This window comes from Atractosteus spatula, chromosome 1 (genome assembly GCF_055471065.1).
Source record: "Atractosteus spatula isolate fAtrSpa1 chromosome 1, fAtrSpa1.hap1, whole genome shotgun sequence".
NCBI lineage: Eukaryota > Metazoa > Chordata > Actinopteri > Semionotiformes > Lepisosteidae > Atractosteus > Atractosteus spatula.
Genome location: NC_142706.1, coordinates 38,931,341 through 38,955,193, shown reverse-complemented (window position 1 = coordinate 38,955,193; position 23,853 = coordinate 38,931,341). Strand labels below are relative to the sequence as shown.

General features: G+C 35.9%; 1 non-coding gene across 1 annotated transcript; it reads right to left on the bottom strand.

Annotated features, from left to right (window-relative positions):
- Positions 1 to 8,714: 8,714 nt before the first annotated feature.
- LOC148840868 (U6 spliceosomal RNA) lies at positions 8,715 to 8,817 on the bottom strand. Its single transcript, XR_016093018.1, has one exon. It is a non-coding gene; the product is annotated as a U6 spliceosomal RNA (small nuclear RNA).
- Between the last annotated feature and the right edge of the window lie 15,036 nt (positions 8,818 to 23,853).

The following is a 23,853-nucleotide window of genomic DNA, read 5'->3' as shown; positions in this document are numbered from 1 at the left end:
AAGTTATGCAAGTATATCTATATTAAATTCTTTTTTATTCGTAAACAATTTTGATATTTTGGATTTACAAGTGAGTGTATGTGACTGTTTCTTTACACCTGAAACCTTTGAAAATGACCTTTTTATATAGACAACGGTAAGTTAGGGTACAGATGTTTGGATAAACAATATTTGGTCTACATAGTTTTAATGACTCATAGTTTTTCCTGATTTTTTTAACCAGTATGTGGTGTCAGTTGAACAGCAATTACGATTTGTTTACATCCGTATTTATTAAATATTTCTTACAGTACTGAACACAGCCAAAGACAATCAGTTTAAAACTCTTTGCATGCATTTATATAAACTGAATTTTAATAAAGATTACTTTTTAAATTAATACCATTTGCTATATATTTAAAATGAATGTATAAACTTTTTTTGAGCATGTCTTTTAAAACTATATTGTGTATTATATTAATTTTCCGACCTTTGTTGCTTGCCTCCTATACCCAGCCAGGTAACACTATTTACACTTTGTCTTGACTTATTAAAATAATCTAATTTTAAAACTGTACAGTAATTATTATAATTTTATTGTGCACTTTATTATTTTACCTAATAATGGCGTTCATACATCTTCAATAGTTTTATTACGGACATGTGTTTTTCTTGCAAATATTGTGTATTTTGAAGTGGTTAATACCCCTTTTCCCCCTGGTTTATCCATCAGCAGCTCTAGGGGGAATAAGGCATTTCATATAAAAACAAATGTGAAATTCTCAGATTTGTATTTAAGTGTCTTCATTGAGGTAATAAGATCTGAAATAAATATTTTCTTGTAATATAACAGATTCAAAACAATTTAATTCAAAGATTAAACTAAAAAACACACAGTACGTATTTTAAGACAAGCTTAGAAAAATAAGAATGTGATTATGTAAGCCCGTAACTCGCGTTTATAAAGATACAGGACTGCTTATTTTCCAAATGTATATTCAAGCTTATGTTTTGCATATTTAAGAACATTTAAAGATTTAAAATCCCTCACCTTTATAATTGTAAAAAAGGCCGGATCTCAGACCAAAATTTGTTGCATGACTTAAGTTGTGAAGACAATGATGAAATAAGCCAGTTTAAAAGTGAAAAATAAACGCATTTCAAATTAAAATGCATTCATTTTACAAAAAAACAAACAACTTAGCTACGTTTTGTAGTTTCGTCCAATTTCTCCACACGGCGGTAGCGGTGTTTGGATATTCAGCTGAATAAATCTGACATTAAAGGAAAGTGACTCCCAAGTTCAAGTTGGGGGAAAAACAGTTTGAATGTCAAAACCCACATCCTTAGATATCAAATATACAATATCTGAGCTCCACTTAGAACTGTATGCCTATACATATTCAATTAAATAAAAATACCAAATATCAAAATATAATCTTTATTTATTATCTGGCATCGGCATCCCCCTGTGAGGAAGAAATCATAAATGATTTGCACATGCAGGAATACTGTAGTTCGTGGTTATAGGCAGATTAAAATTTCCCAGCGGCCAAATAAAATCATAAAGAAAAGACATTAGGTTAGACATGAAGGAGAAGAAAATGCTGACTTCATGCTGATTCCTTCATAGCGGAGAAATAAGCACGAACATGTATTTGAGAGGAAATTTTAAATTTGTTATAGAACTGTTTTCTGCCAAGCTGTCACAACATAACAGCTTTTTTTTGGATAAATGACCCCTTTAATAGTTAAGAAGACAGTGTGTATAAAAAAGTGTTTTATTTTCCCCCCGTTTTATTTTCACCAGTTTGAGAATTGCTGATTAGGCGAATATTTGTATTCCATATGTATCGGGTCTATAGTCATAAATGGCTCTAAACACTGATTCCACTGATATTCCACGTTGTTTTTCCTCAAAAGAATAACATGCAAATGTCTGTTTAAATGCAATAAGTCGCTGTGAAAACTGTTTAGTATTCATCTGAAGTATGCGAGTAATTCATTTTTTAACTTGATTTGCGTAAATCTTTACAACCTTCAGAGTAAATAATTGTAGACTACGCTCTATGTCTACAGTTTGCATCTGTTGAGACTCGAGCAATTCGAGGACAGAATCAGACAACCTCACCTGTAAATTTACTCAACCAGGCATGAGCATGTATCTAGTATTCCCAGAACAATTGTGAAGCCTGACAATTGAGAACTCTCGAAATATGTATAAACTACAGGTGCGCCTGTAGGTTATGAGATAATTCTTTCCACAAAGCCAGAGCTTGTGATTTATCATAGCATTTATGACAGCAAATGAACCCTGACAAATCCGATATAATCTGATCTGCAAAACAGTTGTATTTGTCTAATGCAACTTAACAGAAACGTACAGAACAACAAATTCTACATTTCTTACATAGTATCGCGGTTTATCATGCAGATAATTGCTTCACAGCAAAAACGTCAAATTATTATACATACATTTAATGTTTTATAACATTGAAAATTAAGATAGTAAAAATAGGTTTCGAAATGTATTTTAATAACGATGTCGAAACATACAGGTAGCAAAATCGTGTGTTATGCGTTTCAACTATTTCATTGAACAATGGTGGAGGATTATGAATACCAATAGCAAAAAATGCGGAGGTAAAGCGATCAAAAAGGTGGATGTACCACAGGCTTTAAATTTAACACGATGGCACATCAAACACAGCAGTGTTTCTGTAAAATTAAACGAATTTCTCTTTCGAAGAAAAACTGAGTGTTAAGGTAAGGCACTGTACACTTTATATAGTATAGGAAAACATTTTCCATATTCTAACTAAAATGATTTAAAAGAGTTGCAGTATCCTCTCATATTTTATTTGCGAAGTAGCACAAAACAGGCCTGTTTCAATCGGTCTCTATATAATGAAAGTGGATGGCAGAATAATATTTTGAAATATCGTGTTATCTATATGGTGATAACTATAGTTATGGGTTTTGTTGTTGTGAATGAATGTCAAACATTCTCAGTGAAGCCACTAACGGCATATAGTACTTTAAGTGTGACTTCATGTACCAAGGGGGAAGCTTATATAGAATACTGTACATGGGAGAGATGTACAGTACAATGCGGTTATTCTCTGCAGTTATCATCCAATGTCATTATATACATTAATGTAATACTGTTTCAAAGTAAAATAGTTTTTAAAAGCAAAAAGGCCACAATGGCATATGAAACGCATTTTTATTATTAAACGTTTTGTCTCTACGCTAACCACTTAATGCAGTCTTTCCGGGTCAGCGGTTCCTTAATATGTGAAGCTTTTTGTTGCTCCTCACAAGCCTTTTGTACGTTCAAGTTGATACTGGAATGAAGGCTATATCGAGCGTTGTTTGGGACTACTGGTAAGATGGTCATACAGTATATTTATAAATATTTGAACAATAACACGTTTGCTACTGTGTTCCTGGTTATGCAGCTACTGTAAATGCATGCATGCACATTTTGTACGGATAGTCGAAAAAAAAACTATATAAAAAATAAAATGTTCCCCATATTATTTTAAAGTAAGACTCAATAGATGTTTGTTTTAATGTTATTAAACATTAACGTTTATAATATCCATATTTAACATTTGGTGCTGTTGGCCACATGTATCTTTACAAGTATAAACAGCATTCTTTCCAATTAATAATGCAATTGTACTGTATGTCACAAGTACTGTATGAGAATTACACTCTGGAGAAAACACAAAATATTAAATGTTTTAAATGCTATAAATATTAAAAGTTGTCTAACCTAACTAATAATCTGATAATCAGCGCACAGTCATTAGTCAGGTGGTAGTCGATATTTACAATGGCAGTGTTTGCAGATATAATCTTTTTATTCATTTTTATTAACAAGATTACATTTTAAAACATGGCAGTATGACAACTATTTTAAAAGAACAGACCCAAACCGACCAGGAATTGGTAACAATTTACAATTCATTAATGCAGTAATCATGGGTCTTGGACTCTATGCTGTTTTAGTTTTGGGGTTTGAAAACTCATAACAATGAGAGATGGGGTCATATTTTTTTAGATTAAGCCAAAGTGCTGGTTGACAGTTCTGTTCCACATTACTCTTTGTGAGGGAGGGTGAGTGGAAGATGTTTTCACATTTATAAAGCTGATGATTATGCATCTTTGTAGCAATACACTACTTGGCAACAAAATACAAAAAGGCATTTTAGAGTTCTTGTTAAATTAACTATAGGAAAAAGATTAACCAAAAATGTCTCTTACCCAGATTTATTCAAACTCAAACAAAAACATTAGTTCCAATATTCTTTACTTAACCTTCTGGGATGAACATTGCTTTTGGTATTTTTCCTAATTAATACAAAATTAAAGTTCATTTATTTAATTATTCATCATTTTTAAATATAGCCTTCAGCTTGTTTGGTTACTATTAACCTTTGAACACAACAATATTAAAGATTTTTTTTAGCAGTGGCCAGTGTGCTCATAATCACGTACAGTACTGTATACTGTGTATACTGCACTTTATATGTTTATTTGTGATTCCCTCAAAACCAGGTTCTTTAACCCTATATTCTCTATTTGCTATTTTAATAAATTAGGTCTTGTAAATATTGTGACTTATACTGTGATTTTATCAGAAAAAAATAACAAAGATACAAAAACTAATGTTTATTGCACAGTTAAATCACTGTTTTACACCTTGTCATTAAGAATGAAGAATTTGATATTGAGAAATGGCTTTGAAAAAAATAGTCACGTTCTTCACATTTATTTATAATTAAATAATTAAAATGAATACTTGGACATGTGCGTAAAGTGCTGAATAGAAGCACAGTTTTAGTGTTAATGTGTAAACTGTTTTGTCAGCATGGCTCAGCTGTACTTTGTGAAGTTAGCTAACCTGGAGTGCTGGTAGATACAGTATTTATTTACCATATGTATCTATCCTTGCGTTCTGCAAAAGTGAAAAATGATATTACCTTCTGTGGAAAATGTGTGAAATATGTTACAGACACACACTACACAAAACCCGTTTCTCACTGAGGTTGGAACCAAATCCAAAACTAATAAACGTAAAACATTTTGATAATATAGTGAGCAAAGCTGCTCTGACCTCCTGGCTTAGGTAAACCAGGGCCTATTTTAAATCAAGAAAAACAGAGCTATGATAACACCACTTTCTAATGGCTGTAGAAGTAAGCTAATTTTGATTAATATTACCCTGTATTTTTATATCTATTTAGTGCCCCGTAATCTGGCACTGTTTCTTCCTCTCTCTCATGCAGTCCCCCATTAGAAAAGGAAATCTTTCTCTCTCCCTTCTCCCTTCAACCAGCTGGGGAAGGGTCTCTTGGTAGACATCTTCCACAGTATATGTATTTTCAATGGCAGAATAGCGTAGAAGTCACCTATGATCATTTAACATTTTCTTGGAAACCCCCCCCCAACATAATTGAGTATTGCACAAATCTGCAAGTGACCTAAAAACTACTTAAGTTAGTGAATTGTTTCCCCTCATGTCTTGGTGTTTATATTGACCAGTCTACGTTTAGGTTTTCAAGGCTTTAAAGGAAAGCAAATTGAGGTGAAACCCTGGGTTACCATTGAGCAATTTAAAACATTTAACTTACTCTGAAAATTTAATACCTACCTGAATAAGCCCAATTCTAAAATATTTTTGTCAAGAAGTCCCACTGTAAACACTGCTGTTGTACCTTGAGCAAGGTACTTTATCCTAATTTGTGAAAAGTATTGGGACCAGTATTGCTGCCAGTAATCCCAGCAATGGACAGACATCCATCATGGATGAGGGGGAGTGGTGGGGTAGCCACATGCTCTCTTGTCTGGTTAATGACACAGAAACCAAGTTTTAGGTTTTGATCCAATGAGGCCATGTGGCTCAGATATGAAACTTACCTATCTAAATACTTCCTATATTCATGACAGTTCTCTCTGGTTTTACAAAAATATACAGTGTAAATAAGGCAACTAAGCCAATTAATGATAGGTTCGGATAAAATGTAGACGGCTGCCAATGTACGTTTAATTAAGACCTGAACACTTTGAATAATGAAAGTGATTTTGAGGGAAGCAAAGCCAGAAATGAAGACAAAAGCTTAATGGTGTAAACATCATTTATAAAAGAGGTTAACACAAAGTTCTAGGCAAAGTTGTTTTCTTTAGACAAAAAAGGCAAGGAAAAGTATTGCCATCATAAATCTTTCCAAAGACCATTATAAGATAATTCCTTGTATTAATCAATTCTTTCTTTTCCCCCCAAGATTTATGGAACTCTGATGAGTATTGTGATGAAGGGGATATACAGTATACTCAGTCATTTCATTGTGATTGTACTGCTCCAACTGTCAGATTTAGCAGTGGATGTTTTATGGTATAAGATACCATAAAGTTATATGTCATCTGCAGATGTTAGCAAATTGGTTGTATCTGAGGTTCAAATGAAATCTAACCCCTGCAAAAACATATTGAACAAAGTTCTGAAACCTCTCATTAATACTTATTGTTTTCTAGTTCCAAGACATCCAACAGTATAATTCAAAAAGATAATGTGCCACACATTGCACAATATGCTAGAAAATAATTGTTTACAAGACAAATGGCGGGTGTTTATTTGTTTTAAGATTGGAAATTTAATTACAATAAATTTTTTAAGTGATTATTACCTTACCAACATGATCATACTTAGTCGTTAGTCATATTGCAATAGGGTCTGTGTTTCAGTATGTTAGACTGGAAAATATCCCTGTTTGCACTGATATAAATCAATCAAATAGTTTCAAAGTTACAAAATTCCTACAAAATCACAATACCATATGAGCACACAATGTATGGTTTGCAGCTTGATTGGCTTTCTGGAAGGAAAATATGTGGATGCCATGAGCTGGTTTCGTTCAAGATTTGTGGACATAAACCACAGTTTGCGGATCTCCACTGCAACACAAATATCAGAAGTTTGGTAAGATCCTAATAAATGTACGAGAGGGACAAGATATGCAGAGCGTATTTGGCGTAGCTCACCTCTATAAGGGTGAGGCTGCCCAGACACCTCCCCAAAACAATCCCCAAAAAACACCTGTGCAGAGTTTTAAACACTGGGATAAGAGCCAGGCAGTTTAGCTTTTAGCTCTTGTGCAACAAACAAAAGAATCTGTGTGACGCAGGCTTTCTGTTGTATGAGTGAGTGGGCTTGGATGCAGTGCTTGAGAAGCAGGTATGCTGCAGGTGACAGTACTAGTGGCTAACAGCAGTAGCAGGGCCAGCTAACATGGTCAGTGTGGGAAACCAGTGTGGTGTCCTGCAGGCTCTGAAATGTTATGGAATGCATAGTGGAAGTATAGAGTGGTCCATGGTGTAGGAATAGAAGACCATATGGACATGGCGGAGAGGAAAACGGAAATTCCCAATGGGACAAAATAAACCTCTGCCTGGTTGTGGCCCAATGGTTGCCCCCCTCCAGGAAACTAGGCATATTACTTTATAGACACAGCTTTTTGACTTGGGCTATAACTGGAAAGATGTACCTGTGTGAAAGTAGGTGACGCTGAAGTGGAACAGGAACTGCTATTTGTTGTTTTTTTTTCCGGTTTCCAGCTATTGTTGTACGAGCCAGTTTCCGACAATGTTGTTATGAGGTTTGTGCCATAGTGACATGCCCAGTTTGAATGGAAGTGGGAAGAGAGCCGCTGGATAGCTGGTACAGTAGCTCTACTAGCTAGTTTCAAGATTGAAGCTCTGTGGTGGCACAGGAAAGCACTGGCGGCCAGATGAGCTGCTGGCCCATAAACATGGAAGAAAGCAGCTGCCTTTTGAACTTAGCTAGAAAGGAACTAATTAGAGGCTGAATGCTCCCAAAAAGAAGGAATACTACTCATGCAGTTAGAGGAATGGGAGGGAGAAGAATCTACAGTCGGTACCGATCAGTTGGACACCAGCTAAAAAGGGGTAAATGGAGTGTACCCACCTAGGCCTGGCTAGGGACAGTGTGGAGGTGAATGAGGAAGCCCCGGTAGGTATGGTGGTCAGACATTTGACCAGAAATGGAGAGAGAAGTGGAGAGGGAGGAGAAGGGAGCAAGAGACAGTAGAAAGAGAGAGGGAAGCAGAAAGAAAAACTGCTATAGGGACAGCTACCACAGTTTCTTAGATTTCTGGGAGGTGTGCTGACACTGGGAAGCCTGAAAGAAAAATGCAGATGGTATGGGGGGCATACAGCCACTGTCTTTGTTGTGGGATATTGAGGCTAAAGGGGCATTTGTGCCTCACATTTCACCGTGAGTGGCTTTTTGCATCATTATCTTTTTTGACTCAGGTGAAGTTATTGTTATAACATATCAGGGGAAAAAAATTAAATACATATCTTGCACCTGTAAATGCTCTGAAGAATAAGTAGCAGCTGCCACAACAGAGATCACTCTTAGCATATTGTATATGCTAAGCATATTTTAGCATATTTTATGTGCCACATCTTCAAAGTATTAAATAAGATTAAAATCAGTATTCCAGCAGTAATACTATGCATTTAACCGTGTGCAGGAGCATTTTAGTTTATGAGTAAGTTATAAGATACTATAAGGAATATGTAGGAATATGTATATGTACATATGTATAATATTCCTTATAGGAATATGTACTATAAAGAATATGTTCTAGACATGACCAAAGCTTGTTAAAGGCAGCAATAAGTGTTTCCTTGCAAGATAATCCCAAAGACATGAACTCTTTACAAATTTGCATGCAATCCTTGCTCAGGGTCAATGCAAATCTTCTTTGTATTGTTCCAGTTTAGTATTTGTGCCAAAGCAAACATAAATCAAATGCAAACAAACATTATCAAAAGCTTTGCCTCAGTTGAAGATTCAGGCCATTTTCAACAGTCAGTATGTGATACAGTATATTAAGGCCACATAGGTGCAGACAAAAAACATTATCTTTAATGGTATAAATTGGCAGTAGTAATGAGGGGTAGATGTCAAACTCCTGCACTAGTGCTGGTTAAAATGAAGATGCCAGGATCTGTTGATGTTCATGCGAGTTTTATATTCCAGAGTTCTTGGAATCAAAAGAAATACAGTCTTAAAGAGCAGGGGAAGCACAGGTTTATGTGAGGTCACATATGCTGTAGAGTATTTCATTCATCATTAAACTTTTTTTTTTCTTTGTGACAATTCTAATATTTACACATTATACAAATCAATTGATTGCTTATTTCCACCCAAGATACTTTTTGACACTGTCTCAGATTTAACATTTGAGCCAAATCTGCATTTTATAATTAACTGATGACTAATGATCATAATTATCTCCAGATTATTTAATAGGGATGATTAGAACATGCATGTTCCCCTACAGCCATCAACCATTATTGATCATGAATACACCTCTCACAGTCTGGCATGCTATTAAAACAATAGTTTTGATTTCCAAGGTGGTCATGCACTGTTTTAGAATTTATTTTCATTATTTAGCATATGGATTGGAAAGATTGTAATTACACAACCAGTCTATTCAGTTCTTGTGCATGACTAGATGGTTTCCGTGCATGACTAAATTGCTCTTCTTTTAAGAGTTGTATGTCACATGATTGCCCATTAATTGCCCAGTTCATAATGCATAATAGAGTACCATTCATCTTTAGAATGTTTACCAGTATTTTTCTCACGGTCAATTATGATTTATTACACACACTTGAGCTGTGGAAGCTTTATTTATACAGAGAAAAAGTCAAGAGTTAAATCAGAACCAAATATAATGCTGGAGCTGTATCATTTTGTAGTTGCTGGGAATAGCTATGATTACATTTGCCCATTGTTGTTGATAGATAATGTAAGGGAGAGGGGGAAAGACTAGCTATTATCACACTTTTGCTTTCCTCATTGAATATTGAGTACTACCTCAATCTGCTTTGTTTCTCTTCCCCGGTAGCTGATCATTGTGTACAGTACTCCTCTCTTCTCTATTTCTCCACAATTTTATTGTCTTATTCTCTCCCCTAACAGCTTCTGGCTGTTAATTTCAGGCTTCATGGGCCAGGTGTCATACGTGCACGTTCAGTTGGGTTTAAGTCTGGAGATTGAGTTTGCCAGTCTAAAGTTTGCCACCTTTTTCTCTTGATGAACTCCTGGGTGGCATCGGTCATCATTAACCAAGTCCATGTTTCAATTTATTATGCACTGAAGTTCTGGAGGGATAACAACGACAAGTTAATCTCACACAGCTGTTGCTAGAAACGATCATCATGGAAAAAAGTCTACTGTATATCGAACACAAACACCTCCTTTCGCATTTGTTTCAACCGCCCATCCTCCACTCCACATCCACCTGTGCAGCTAACTCTGAATGGGGTCTGAACCTCCTATTCCTATGGCCATAAGGCTGCTGGTAATGAAGCAGGTTCAGCCAGACCTATCCTACCAACTAATCCAGACATTCATAAAGCGTTTAATTCTTGGATGTTGTTGTCCCTCATATCCAGTTAAGTAGGCATTTTATAAGAAACAAAATAAAGTCAAAGCACACAAAGAACAGACAGGAACCCAAAGTGCCCTGCAACAAAGCCACTCAAAACATTACAGAAGGAGTTCTGTGAGCTCAGTGGCTTGCAGACTGCTAACAAATAATGAGTTTTACACTCTGTAATTTACTTAAAGTGAATGTGTCTCACTATTAACCGACTTGAAATCTGTTCATTTAGCACAAAGCAGTTTTTGTACTAATATGGCCAAATATATCCAAAGAATTATTCAAAACTAAAACATATATACAGTATAGTGTTTATCATTCATGTGATCACAAAATAGTTATTACCTGACTGTATAGCAAAAATAATATTCTTGACTCTCATTTTTGGAGGACACTGTATTTAGAAGTAGTGGTACAGAAATACAGAGAGATGGATAACAAGAGATGTTAATTAGGACATTAATGATGCACAAATGCACATACACTGTCTACCATTAATTTGCTGCAGTTTTGTCAATTCCAAGAGGACAGCAATTCACAGATGGTGAAATGCATTTGCGTTTTCCTTGATGCACTGTATATAGATTGGTTTTAAAAGTTTTGACAGCTGCTCTGAACAAATAAGACTGGAGGTGGCAGGTTCTTTGCAGCTCCGATATTGAGTTTCCTCATCTTTTCCTTTAACCCCACTAACACTCTTTTCTCGAGCTGTTAATGGTGGGTGAAATGGCATGCCGGCAGACTTCCTGACTCTGCTTGTGTGCAAAGCTTGCAAACACTGGGCCACCTTCTGTCGCCCGGCGCACTTTGCTCTCAAACCACAAGGTTCAAATGACCTTCTGGCTCATTCCATTTTGTTGTGAGTTGTTTTGGATTGTGATTTGTCAGAGCCCCCAAAAAATCTATTAAAAACTTTACCTGATCAAAGAATGGACCTTGAAGACACACCATCTGCACTCATTTAGGGATATCCATGACTCAAACACATTATAGACTTTTTATAAAGCTTATTGATTAACGTCACTAGTAGCTACAAAAGACATGATACACTATTAAGGAAACGTTTCAGATTTCTTTTAGTCATTTAAGCCTTTTTTGATTTAACAGTCTTTGCCATCTCACAGCTTTCAGGAGCTGGCGGCACTTTTGGTAAAGTATGACAAACAATATCACCACCAAGCACATGTTTCCAATTCATTCCTACAGCTACATATTTTTCAGTTCACATCCTCACATCAGAACTGTATGACAATCTAATCCATTGCTTTCCATAACAAGGTGTCTTCTTTCTTACTAAGAATGAAATGTGTACTGCCCGGTTTAATTGACAAATACTCTTCATTAGGTTTATTTTTTATTTTTAAGATTTCAACAACTAGAGTTCAAATTGGTTTCAAACCCCCCCAAAAAAGAATGATAGGATTTCTATACAGTATCTTTAAGTAAAGGAAACATAAAGTACATTCAGAGTATGTATGCAATAAAAAAATACTTTTACTGTGTTTTCATATGAATTTGTGAATACCCTTAATATGTTTAACCACTTGTTCGTCTGGAATTTTCTTATTATTTATGCAGAGGTAATTAAAACCCTAAGCTGTCACATAAATAATAAATAGCCTTCACTATTTAGTGCTCCCTTGGGCTACTGTATCTACACAGAATCCCCCACTTTTATAAAAAACAAATAATATACATTCCCAAAACAAAAAAAAAACTTTCACCATAAAAAACACTGTATCATTATATAATGGCTAAACTATACAATTATCCAATTAAGACAATAAAACAAAATAAATAAAATGTATATTATATAATATATTTTTTCTAGTGTATTTATGTAAAGATTGGATTTAAAGCCACTTTCTAGTTTACAACAGATCTATATTATATTATATCCACGTGTACATTTGAAATGATCTCAGAGATTGAATTCTAATTGCTTGTTTGGGTGCAAAAGATTACATCTCTTAAAGTGCCCTTTAGCAGCCATTGGTGATGTCTCACATTTCCGCACATTCTGTCATGTTCTTTAAGCCTGACATCTAAAAATGCCCTGTGGCTCGTACAGCAATCTGTACTTTACTGGCAATCCACAGAACATATAGTCCTTCCATTTTGTTATGTACTGAAACGCAAAGAATGCCAAAACAAGGTGCCTTAACACAGTACAAGACATCTATTTCTACAAATATGAGACAGAATAACAGAATATAAAGGTTTACAGAAAACATACTAGAAAAACACAAAAATCATTGCTATCAGTATTTCATGTACTGTATACAGAGTGGGTTAAATAGAGTACCATGTCACCTAGTCAGTAGAAAATTGTAATTGCTATTGCATGATGTATTCTTGTTAAGAAGAAGAAGCAGAAGAAGATTTTTTTTAACATCCATCCAATTTCTAACCCCTTCATCCAATTCAGTGGGTGGTGGAGCCAAAGAAACAACCAACAAGTCCATTACTGGGCACACACAGACAGACACAGACACACACCCACTGAAGCCAATTAAATACGACAATGTCTCTGGACTGTCAGAGCAAACCAGAACACAAACACAAGGTGAATTTCTGAATGCAATGCCAGTTGCACCCCAGGCCCAAAACTGAACCCAGTGCTTCAAGGCAGTGATGTTAACCACTGCACTTCTGGTCCAGCCTGTTTTTGAATGATTTGTAAGACTCACAAAACACCATACAATAGGATTCTGCTGGTGCAGAATTTGAGAGAAAATTAAAATGACATTGGGACCTTATTGTCTCAATCAGTTTCATTGCCTGGATTAAATCCACTATTGCTGAGGAGAAGGGGGGTATTTACTGTTTTGGCAGAATAGAACATAATTTTTCTTATGTCCCTGAGGCTGATGAATTAAAAACATTAGGCTAATAAAAATGGAGTTTGGTGAGACACAGATACAAATGTCAACTCCAATTTTGGTGCTGTGAATGAACTAAAAGGCCATTTGGATGGTAGGAAGAATGTGCTGGTGTTGAGCTAATTCCAACCATGGTCTTGGAGAGTCTCAGGTCTTGAGATACTATAGGGGTATTCAATCTAAAGATAAAATTACTCATCCTAATGAATAGGAAATTTAACATATTATTCTTCAAAACAACTAACACAAATGATGAAAGGCTGTCGCTCCATAACAACCCCAGCCTACTCAGTCCAAACTCATTCCATCATTGAAAGCTCTGGACCTCAGTAACTGACCTCCAGACAAAGGGTCTTATTGTGTGCTTCGGAATGAGGTTTTCACTATACTTGTAGGTTGCTTCTATTTATTATGTATTTTATTATTAACTTTACATTGAATCATACCATTGCAACCCAGGTGTAAACCAGATGTGAGAGAGATCACATTCTATAGTCCATTAGACCATTAGACCAAAGTCTATTGATTTATTATTTTCACCAATCATCTCTACTTTATTGGTGAGAAACAGATTTTAAGTCTCTATACTTAGAGTAATTTTACTAATTTAATCTATTAGGATCAAAGTTTTTCAGGGATTCCGTTTGCTGTTATTATTCACTAACACCCAACTATTATTTTAACACATGCATTTGTCTTCTTTTACATAATAATATGATTACATAATATACAGTAAACTACTTAGTGCTGCACATACTGAAAAAATAAAACACTGTAAAAGAACAGTAGGGGCCAAGGCAGTCGTTTGATGAGGCAGAAGATGAGCTCAAATAGGAATTTAATTACAAGTCACTAATAACAATAAAGTGCAACAGCAAGAATTAACGACCTTCTTATGGGTATAAGCATGCTGCTGAATAAACAGCTTCCAAGTGTTCACTTCCATAGACTCCCCAGTAGCCAATAACAACAGCTCCTAAAACAGGCCACCGCAGCCCAACCAGTCAGAACACACACAGAACTGCAACACTGTAAATCATGCATGCACAAGGTCCTCAGTGGAAGACAAAGCACCTTCATGGAACTTTACGTACTCGCAGCCCTCTGGACTGCTTGAGTAGTGTCTTTTTTTCTCATTTCATTCCACTTTAAACAGCTGAAAATGGCTTTGGTAGCCAATCTATTTACTTACTATTAAACCAGTGTGTCATTAGTAGTTCAGGTGGGTAGCTGCGGCAGCATGCGTAGCCTGCAAAGGAACAAGTAATAGGTTTATTCCATGCTGAAAAAAAGAAGAAAGAAAACACAACGTTTCGGCCGTGGAGTCTACGCATGCTGACGCAGCTACCACACCTGAATAAGGCTCCACAGCCGAAACGTTGTGTTTTCTTTCTTCTTTTTTTCAGCATGGAATAAACCTATTACTTGTTTCAGTGTGTCATTAGCTGATATTTCATGATGAGTAAGAGAACAATACTTGTCGCCATACAGTTTAAAGATCAAATCTGAATTGTCTTCAAATTTGTAAAAGTCTGTTCTGTAAGTGACAGAGTAGCAATGTGCACAGTAGCAAACGTGCTGGAAAGGGTGACAGCACCGGAGCCGACGTTTTGCACACCAGGCTTCCAGCTCACAGGCTAACACTCTGGGGCCCTGTTTGCACATCCACAAGCGTCAAATCCATTCAACCAGAAGACCCGTCGTGACATGGGCGTGGCAAATGTGAGGAGATAATTACGTTAGCTTTCTTATTTATTGTTTATGAATAATAATGAGATAAGCAAATGAAATAAATAATTCAGTAGAACATGCAGTGTTATAGCTCCAGGAAAAAGTGGTCTTACTTTAATTTCCGATATCAGACCATGGTGTGAATATAAAAAGAATGTCACGGTGTGACATGAAACACATTTTATGTTCTTTTGTAAAATGGTATTTATCTGATAGTATATACCCTTCTATTCTCCTAATGTTTCTTTCGCATACAAAACCTTTGTCTTGTAATAACATAGTTTAACAGTGTTACTGCTCAAGAAAGTCATATACAGTACGTGCACATTTTTTGGATGTTTATTTAGTGAGTTATAGTATCTACACAAACGATGATTAGTTCTGCATTACAAAGAAATAGAGTGGCTTATTTCTATTTTGGAGCGTTTACAATTTTTTCTTGGCGCACAACTTTTTGACATTACATTTTCCCATCTCTTATAATAAGGGTGCTCAGCCCTCAGGGGGTAAATCTAACCCTGCCTGGCTAGCAGATAATGTTACCAGACTAGATGCCATGGATGTTTTGTTACAAAAGCTTGCACACTCTAGACAGTAAAACCTTTGCAGGAGCTGCATAAGCATGGGCCTGAATGAGAAGGGGTTCAGAGGAAAACTGAATCTTGTGGAGTAGTTTTGTAAAGCTGTAAAGGGTCGCAGGTGTTGTCAGGCAACCCTACTCCCTTGCATTAAGGTGAATGTGCTTTATTCTGATGTCTGTGATGGAACGGATTGCTCACAATGGTGGTGGGGCTAGAGCCCATGCTGTCTGCTGCCATTTTTCCCTTTGGAGAGGTCAGAGATGACTCAGCCTGAACAGGAAGGACAGCCGCAAAGCAAGACAAACAGGATGTCCTGTTTTCTTACGAATGACCCTGCAGGAGACAAAGACATCAGTCATTCGGATGGGCATAAGTAGAACATAGAAGGTTAGATGCAAGTAGAGGCCAGTTGATTAAGATCTTTAGTTGTTTAAGATTTTTCATTGAACTTCAATATTTCTCTTTGCAGTTTTTGTCAAAAATAGTGGTAGTAGCCAGAGACTGGAGAATTGCCAATGTAGTACCCATTCATAAAAATGGTGAGAAACCTGAATCAAGTAATAACATGCCAGTAAGTCTGATGTCTATTATATGCCAGGGTATGGAAACAGGCAGATGAACTGACCAACAGGATCACCTATATGAAAATAAAATATCTAGAAAACAGCATGGATTTAGAAAAAGAGATACAATTCAAGACTTTGCAAACCCCTGGAAGATGATGTTTAAAGGAACAAGTAATAGGTTTATTCATGCTGAAAAGAGAAGAAAGAAAACACAACGTTTTGGCCGTGGAGCCTTCTTCAGGTGTGAGAAAGACAGCTCAGTAAGGTCACTGCCCTGTCTTTCTCACACCTGAAGAAGGCTCCATGGCCAAAACGTTGTGTTTTCTTTCTTATCTTTTCAGCATGGAATATACAGTACCTATTACTTGTTCCAAGTAATGCAGCCTACGCATGGTGATGCAGCTACCCACCTGATGATGTTTAATGATGAGTACAGGGAATTACATGCAGGTAGAAAAACATAAATTATAAATACAAATGCTAAGAAACTACTAATGAAAATGTAAGGATAAACCTAAAAATAAAATACATATACAGTACATAGGTTTTCATGTAGACATATTTACATGTTCTAGACAATCTGGAGAAGAAATAGGAGGGCAAATAACTGTAGGATATACAGTTAAAATCACTATTTATATCAGGGGATTCTATGTTAAAATTGTATTTTGTACCATGTTTTTTAGCACGTTATAGAAAATTGTTTTGGAATCATTAAGATTGATTTAATATTTGGCTTAAGGGAATGTCCTACTCTCTCAGGCTGAAGGAACTGAACATTTTTAAGCTTCAACTATGAGAGGACCTAAAACAAATCTTCAAAATCCTCAAAGGCACTGACAAAGTCAACCCAACAGATATCTTTATCTTTTTAAATTTTTTAAACCTGAGCCAGCAGGCACAGGTAGAAACTATGGAAAAATGCATTTAAAACCAAGAACAGCATGTGTGTCTTTACCCAGAGAGTTGTAGGAGGATGGAACAAGGCTCCCAGACATGTTATTGAAGCTGGTATATTGGCTTCTTTCAAGAAACATTTCTTGGCAGTTGCATGAGATGGATCAATTAACTACTAAATACAAAAAAAAAAAAGTCTGGAATAGCCTCCTCTCACTTATTATTTTTATTTTCTCATGTTCTTAATTTTTCCCTTTTTTTTTTACTCTTCTGTGTTTTTTACAACCTTGTAGATAAATCAAGCAATTGCAAAAGAAGAGCCTCCTGTGTTGGTGTTGCTTTCCTGAATTCAAAACAACCATGCCATGTGACTCAAAGGGTCTGGAATGCTGTTTAAATGCCAGAGGGTTACCTCCCTCCTTATGTTCCAAATGGGCCCTGTTACACACAGAAAATGTCTGATAAGAACATTTATCATCTCATTGCTTCTCCTTTTCTTCCATTCAACTTTAGTACACTACTTATAATTATACTCATACACCATTTGTACTTGAATTATACATATCTGCAGATGTAATGACAGTAAAACACGAACCAAAGGACAAGTGGGAACTAACAGAACATGCCTTTAAAAAAAAGCCATATTGTTGAAGCTCTGGCCCTGTATTCTTTAGAAATAAACAGATACATGAAGAAACAGAAAAATGATGTCCGTGTATAACTCAGTTACTGTCAATAAAAAAAGAGTTAAATGGATCATCTTGTTTGTAATCTTTCTATGTTCTGATTCTACACCATCAATTGCTTTGATCAACATTAGCAAAGATGTGCCCTGGAAAAACTTTTAAATTGTTCCTAAGTTGGAATTGAACTTTGATGGTTACTGCAATGTCTGTAAAATGTACAATATTTCTTTTTACTATGAACAGGCCAGGTTCTTCTTTTACAACTGAAAGCAGTGACAGTTACAGCTCTGTCCGTGCAAGGATTCAAGCACAGCTGCTCACAGGCTGCTTTGAATTCAGGGCCATAGATGCGCCTTCACAGACAGCAAAGAGCTCTACTTTGCTCTACTTTGCTCCAGCTCTACTGCACAGTAGAATTCAGGTTGCAAGGGGGTCTCACCTTCTCTGACAGGCCTCTCAGTACCAAGCAATGTTACACAACTATAAACTAACACTGTGATAACACTGACCTAGTAGTACAGATCCAAAGGCATTAGATGGTCACAGTACAATGTCGCTACATTATTGTTTGATTAGCAGTGACAGGGTACAGGACAGCACATGGTTTAGTGTATGAAACCAAAGGCTAGGCTGTAATGTGTGGAGAAGTAGGTCGAGTTCTGATCCTGTTGTACTGTTGAACGGGGTACTTCACTCAGAATGCTCCGGAAAAAAGTGCAGAACAATGCAGGACTCGGAAGCGATCAGGGGATGTATATTGTCATGGCTTAGAGCAAAATAGTATTTCAACTACTGTACCATTTCATTCTTGATCTATTAAACACTCCTTGGTATTAAATTGCATACCAAATGGGTGTTTTGTAAAACTGGATCAGTGTCTCATTTACCATATGTTTCTTTAAGATATTACTACAGTATTTCATTAATACCTATTTGACAGACAAACAACAAGGAGAACTACCCCTAGTTATACATTTTTTTAAGTGGTAGATTGTGTTAACTTTTTTTTAAATCCCATTGTCCAAGTTCCTGTTTCTAAGATGAGGGAAGAGCAGCTTTGAAAATATTATATCGTCTATGAAAAATGGCATATCATGCTTACTTTAAAATTACTTCTTCACTGTGCTCTATCTTGATACATGGAAAGTTCATACCAGCCTTATACCTTTCTGTCAGCAAATACCTGTGATTACAAATCAGTATACTAATGGGATAATAAATATAGCTATAGATGTGGAGTTATTATGAATAGAATATTTTTTGGTTATTTGTTTCTTCTTCAGCTGAAAAAAAAATCCTTCATCATGTTTTCAAAATCCTGTGTTTATTTGCCCCTCAAATGGTCGATATGTAATTCCATTCATATATGTTTCTACAGCTGCTTGTCAACCAGACCCATGGCAGAAAATCTCACCCCTCCCCCAGTCACCTGTCACTCTGTATTATGGCTTCATTGCTTTGTGGATCGAAAACTGTCGCTGTATACCGTAGTGACAGTCGGAGGAATTGTTCAATAACACAGTGCTATCGGAGATAGATAACGTTAAAAAAGGGATACATCCACCATTTTGTTGTGGTGGCACTAAGAATTTTTATTCATATATTCTGTGCGCAGCATTCATATATTACTTTTGCTTAGTTCTGGGTCATGAAGCGTAGCCTACAGAATGAACACTAAACTCTTTCTGCGTAATTGGAGTGCCACTGTGGGTCAGTGAAGCTTTGGATCCTCCAATTTGTTTGACCTCTTTCACCTTTCTCAGTCCTCTGACAGGGGTCATTGTCTGCAACAATGAGCTTGATAGTTTCTACAAGGCACTTAAATGTAATATGAGGATAAATCAAGCTTAGAGCAGTATTCACATTGTATGGATGAAGTATTAGTTTCACATTTTGCTGATACGTCTCTTTTGGTAAATTACCAGTGGAATCGTTTTTAGAATGCCTCATGTGTAATATTAGTTTTTCTTGAATCATATTTTAATGACTTTTAAAAACGAAAATACTGAATTGTATTTTGGCATTTCTTAGAACTGGATCAGCTGTGAAATGAATTACCTGAAATTGCAATTGTGAGGAAACATAAAACTGTAGATATCAAGTTTTAAAGCTCATTTTTTCTATTTGAGTATTTAGATTATTTTAGTATAACATTAGTACTACAGAGTTTTTTTTCAAATCCAAAATATATATATATATATTTTTGCTAACAGGAATGCTGCTCATTTCAAAGTGAAATACAGTATTCAGGAATTAGTGTTAGGTAGACTGAATTTGGTTTTGAGAGATCCTGTCAAAAATAAAATCTCAGGCTGGCTAAATTAATTTATCTTTTAGGTTCACCGGCAATACCAAGCCAGAGCTTTGATTTAAAAAATGCATTTTAACAATGTAGGAAGGAGATTTTACAGGTTTTATCCAGATGGACTGTAGTGTTTTTTTTCTGTTACAAAAGCAAAGCATGATACTGTATGATCAAGGTACCAGATGAATGTGCATTTATGCCTGTTCACTTTTGTGTCAGAAAGCTAGTGTATAATACCATACATTATGCATTTTCTGTGTATACTACATTATGTACTCAATCCAAGATTTGCTCCAGAGCAGCTTAAAATGGATCTATCTATCATTTATGTAATTATGATTTGAAATTAACAGTTCAACTTAAAGTGGATGAATCTGTCTGTAAGGCTAGGAGTATATTGTAAAGAAAATTTCTTTAGATTTGTTTTCTTTACATTGACAGCTGCCTTAAATATAGCTGACACGTCTCTGAAAGCTTCTTGGCAGAAAAATAATTATATACATGAAACAGTTGTATCTGAACTTTTAAAACACAAGTATATTATTTCAAAAGGTGTGTACTTAAAATATGATATTGAAGCGAGGCAGAAAGTATTTGAAAAGTGTAGGTAATTCATCAAATGAGCAATTACAGGTAACCACTTTGGAGTACTAATTCCTCTTTGTGGGTGTCGGTTTTCGTTTGTACTTTTCCAGGGGGAATAAAACATGCAGAACAACTCTGGGTGATTCTCTGCTAAATTAACAAAATCTTTGCCGTCTGTTTAGACTTGTGATGGGAAAAATAATTTTGGACGCTACTTGGTAACTACGCTCGCGGGTAGGTAATTCGATCTCAGTGGTATTTCACAGTGATTAGCTAAGACGCCAGAACAGTATTAAAGTGCATTAACAGTGATTGCTCAGGAAAAGTCTAAAACTATGTTGAGAACATGTTCAGCAAATAAGAGGATGATTCACTAAACTTAGACAGCAAGAGTTTACATGGTTTATTCATACACAGCTACAGGTACATCCAGAGCTATATTACCGTGCAACAACAGCCCACTGAAGCTCAGCAGTTCTGAGCCTGGCGACACCTGGATGGGAGACCTTCTGGGAAAAACGAAGGTTGCTGCTGGAAGAGGTGTTAGTGGGACCAGTAGGGGACACTCACCCTGCAGTCTGTCTGGCTGCCAGTGCAGTGATGGGGACACTATACTGTAAGAAAGGCGCCATCCTTCAAAATTCTCCATCGTTAAAAATCCCAGGGCATTTCTTGAAATGAGTAGGGGTGTTGCTTCAGTGTTCTGTCCAAATCCCTATCTATGAATTGGTTTCATTTCTCTGTTCCCCTCCCCACTGATAGCTGATGTGTGGTGAGTGTACTGGTGCACTCTGGGTGTGGTGGAGAAGAGTCCCCATTATCTGAGAAGTGTCTTGAGGGGAATGTCCAGAAAAGTGCTATATAAGTGAAAATTATTATCACAACCACAACCAGTAATAAGGACACACACCTCTATTCCACATAGTCTCCAACTAGTCTGGCATTCTAATCATCATGACACCATTGCAGAGGAAATCTTTTCTGGATCCAAGACAGTAAGTGTGTGCTGCACTTTACTGTTACAAATTGTCTGATTCTTTAAAGGCCTTTCTTTACAAATAACAGACATACTCATGGGCACAGCTGGCACAGGGTCATCATGCAGCAAGATGATGCCCAATTGCCAGAAATCAGGCTGTTTTGGAATGTTACTTCTGTTACTTTACTCATCAATGGTTAAACATTTGAACCTTTCATGCTACTTTCATTTCACTTCAACACTTTTGTAAATGCCCCAAACTATATACATTATCTTGTCTTGTATATCTAATGGAAGCTTATTTGTTAAGTGACTAATTTTGTTAGTGATTAATGTGTTGAATATTAATTTGAACTGCATTTACTGTGGAATGGAAAAATCCTGAGGCAGTGTACTATATCAGGAAGCTGGAAGACTGATAAAGCACCCAGCATCAATTAGGTCAGTTGTTTCTCCACGGTAATGATATCCTCTAAATACCTACTCTGTCAATAGTAGTTACTTGCAAGTCAATACACATATTAATTCTTGCATGTGTAAATGAAACAGAGATTCTGTAACAATGAACCAAAGTATAATCAGATGAAAATCATTAGGTTGCTCAGTATTTTGTAATGTTAATGCTCCAAATTATACAGAGTTATCCAAATTAAAGGAGTAATCAGTTGTTAGAAAAGATTTGGCTCTGGAGTTAATTTTAATTTAATTAAAATTCAGTTTCACCTGAGTGCCTGAGAACATAAAGTCCTTTACAAAAGAGAAAATTAAATCAGTTTCTGTATTATGATTTTTACATTTTTATCATTTCCAGTATGTTACAGTATTTGTGCATCTGAAATAAAAAATATCAAACTTTCCTGTATTGTAAGCATGAGGCTACTGAAAAGAAAATGGTCTTGAGTTAATTTCATGTGAGCTGTTACACTGTGAAGGTGAGGAATAAAAAACAAGTGTAATAATATTACATTTTTCATTTTTGTGAAGTGAGTACATGTGTGAATCTTTGTGTCCCTCATCTGATTCACATTTTCTCTCGACTCTCACTGATGTTGTACTTATTCTGCTGAATGCCAGGACTGAAACATGCTCTACATATGTCTGAAATAAAGGCAGAAATGCATCAGTATTCTGTAGCTGGGCTGTTGTTAGGTAATACCAGATTAGTTACATCTGTTTAATTGAGCCAGAAGAGGAAGCCAAGTTCCCAATTTTTAATGATGTATACAAAAGTAATGCTTGGGGGAGAATCCTACAGAAAAAGCAATAAAATGAACTATACATGTTGAGAATACACATTGCACTATATTTGTTTTTGGTTTAAATTTAGTGTATGCTTTTTTTCTTGACAAAACTTCTAACATTATATATACATTCCTGCTTTTAATCATTTTGATATTTTTTCAGCTTGATCATTTACTGTGGTTAGATATATAGTTTTTGACCATTCAAGAAAACTACTGTATGAATGGACTTTTTAAGCTGCAGAATCATTGCCCAAATTGTGCTTCTTGTTCACTTTCTTCATTTATATTACTTACATTTATAGCAAATACATTTAAGAAATAATGGTTGTTTAGACCATAAATAACACAGTAACAAAGTAACACATTCAGCAAAAGAGCACTACAAATGTTTGCACCTTTATTATAGCTTTTGCATCCAGGTGTCTATCACTAACTGTCCTCCCTAATGATGATGACAAAGTAAGTTAGCAAAGGAATTTATCCAGATTGACCTACAGAACATGCTGAATCAAATATCTCCCATCTAGGCTGGGAATATCATACCCTAACTTATTACTAAAAAGTAAAAAAAATCCTATTAGTCAGTGTCCTTATATAGTACATAGGCATACATGGCTAATAGGGATCTCTCCCTTTATTTTTGAAAATATAAAAATATTTTTGTGCTTCTACCCATGTACAAGTAGAAGTAGCTTTTATATTGGGTTATATCAGGGGTGAGACAAGTGGTAGGTTTCGCATTAACATGAAGGTCTCACAATCTCCTCTCTGTGTTGGTTTCCAGGCTTTCTGTTTTGGAATGAAATTTAAAACTTTTGTCCCAAAAAAAACCTCTCCATTCCAAAATATGTAGTTTGTGCCTATATGGAATCGTGTACTCTGTAAGTCTTTATGGAAAGCAGAGATTGTTTTACACAAGACTACGGAG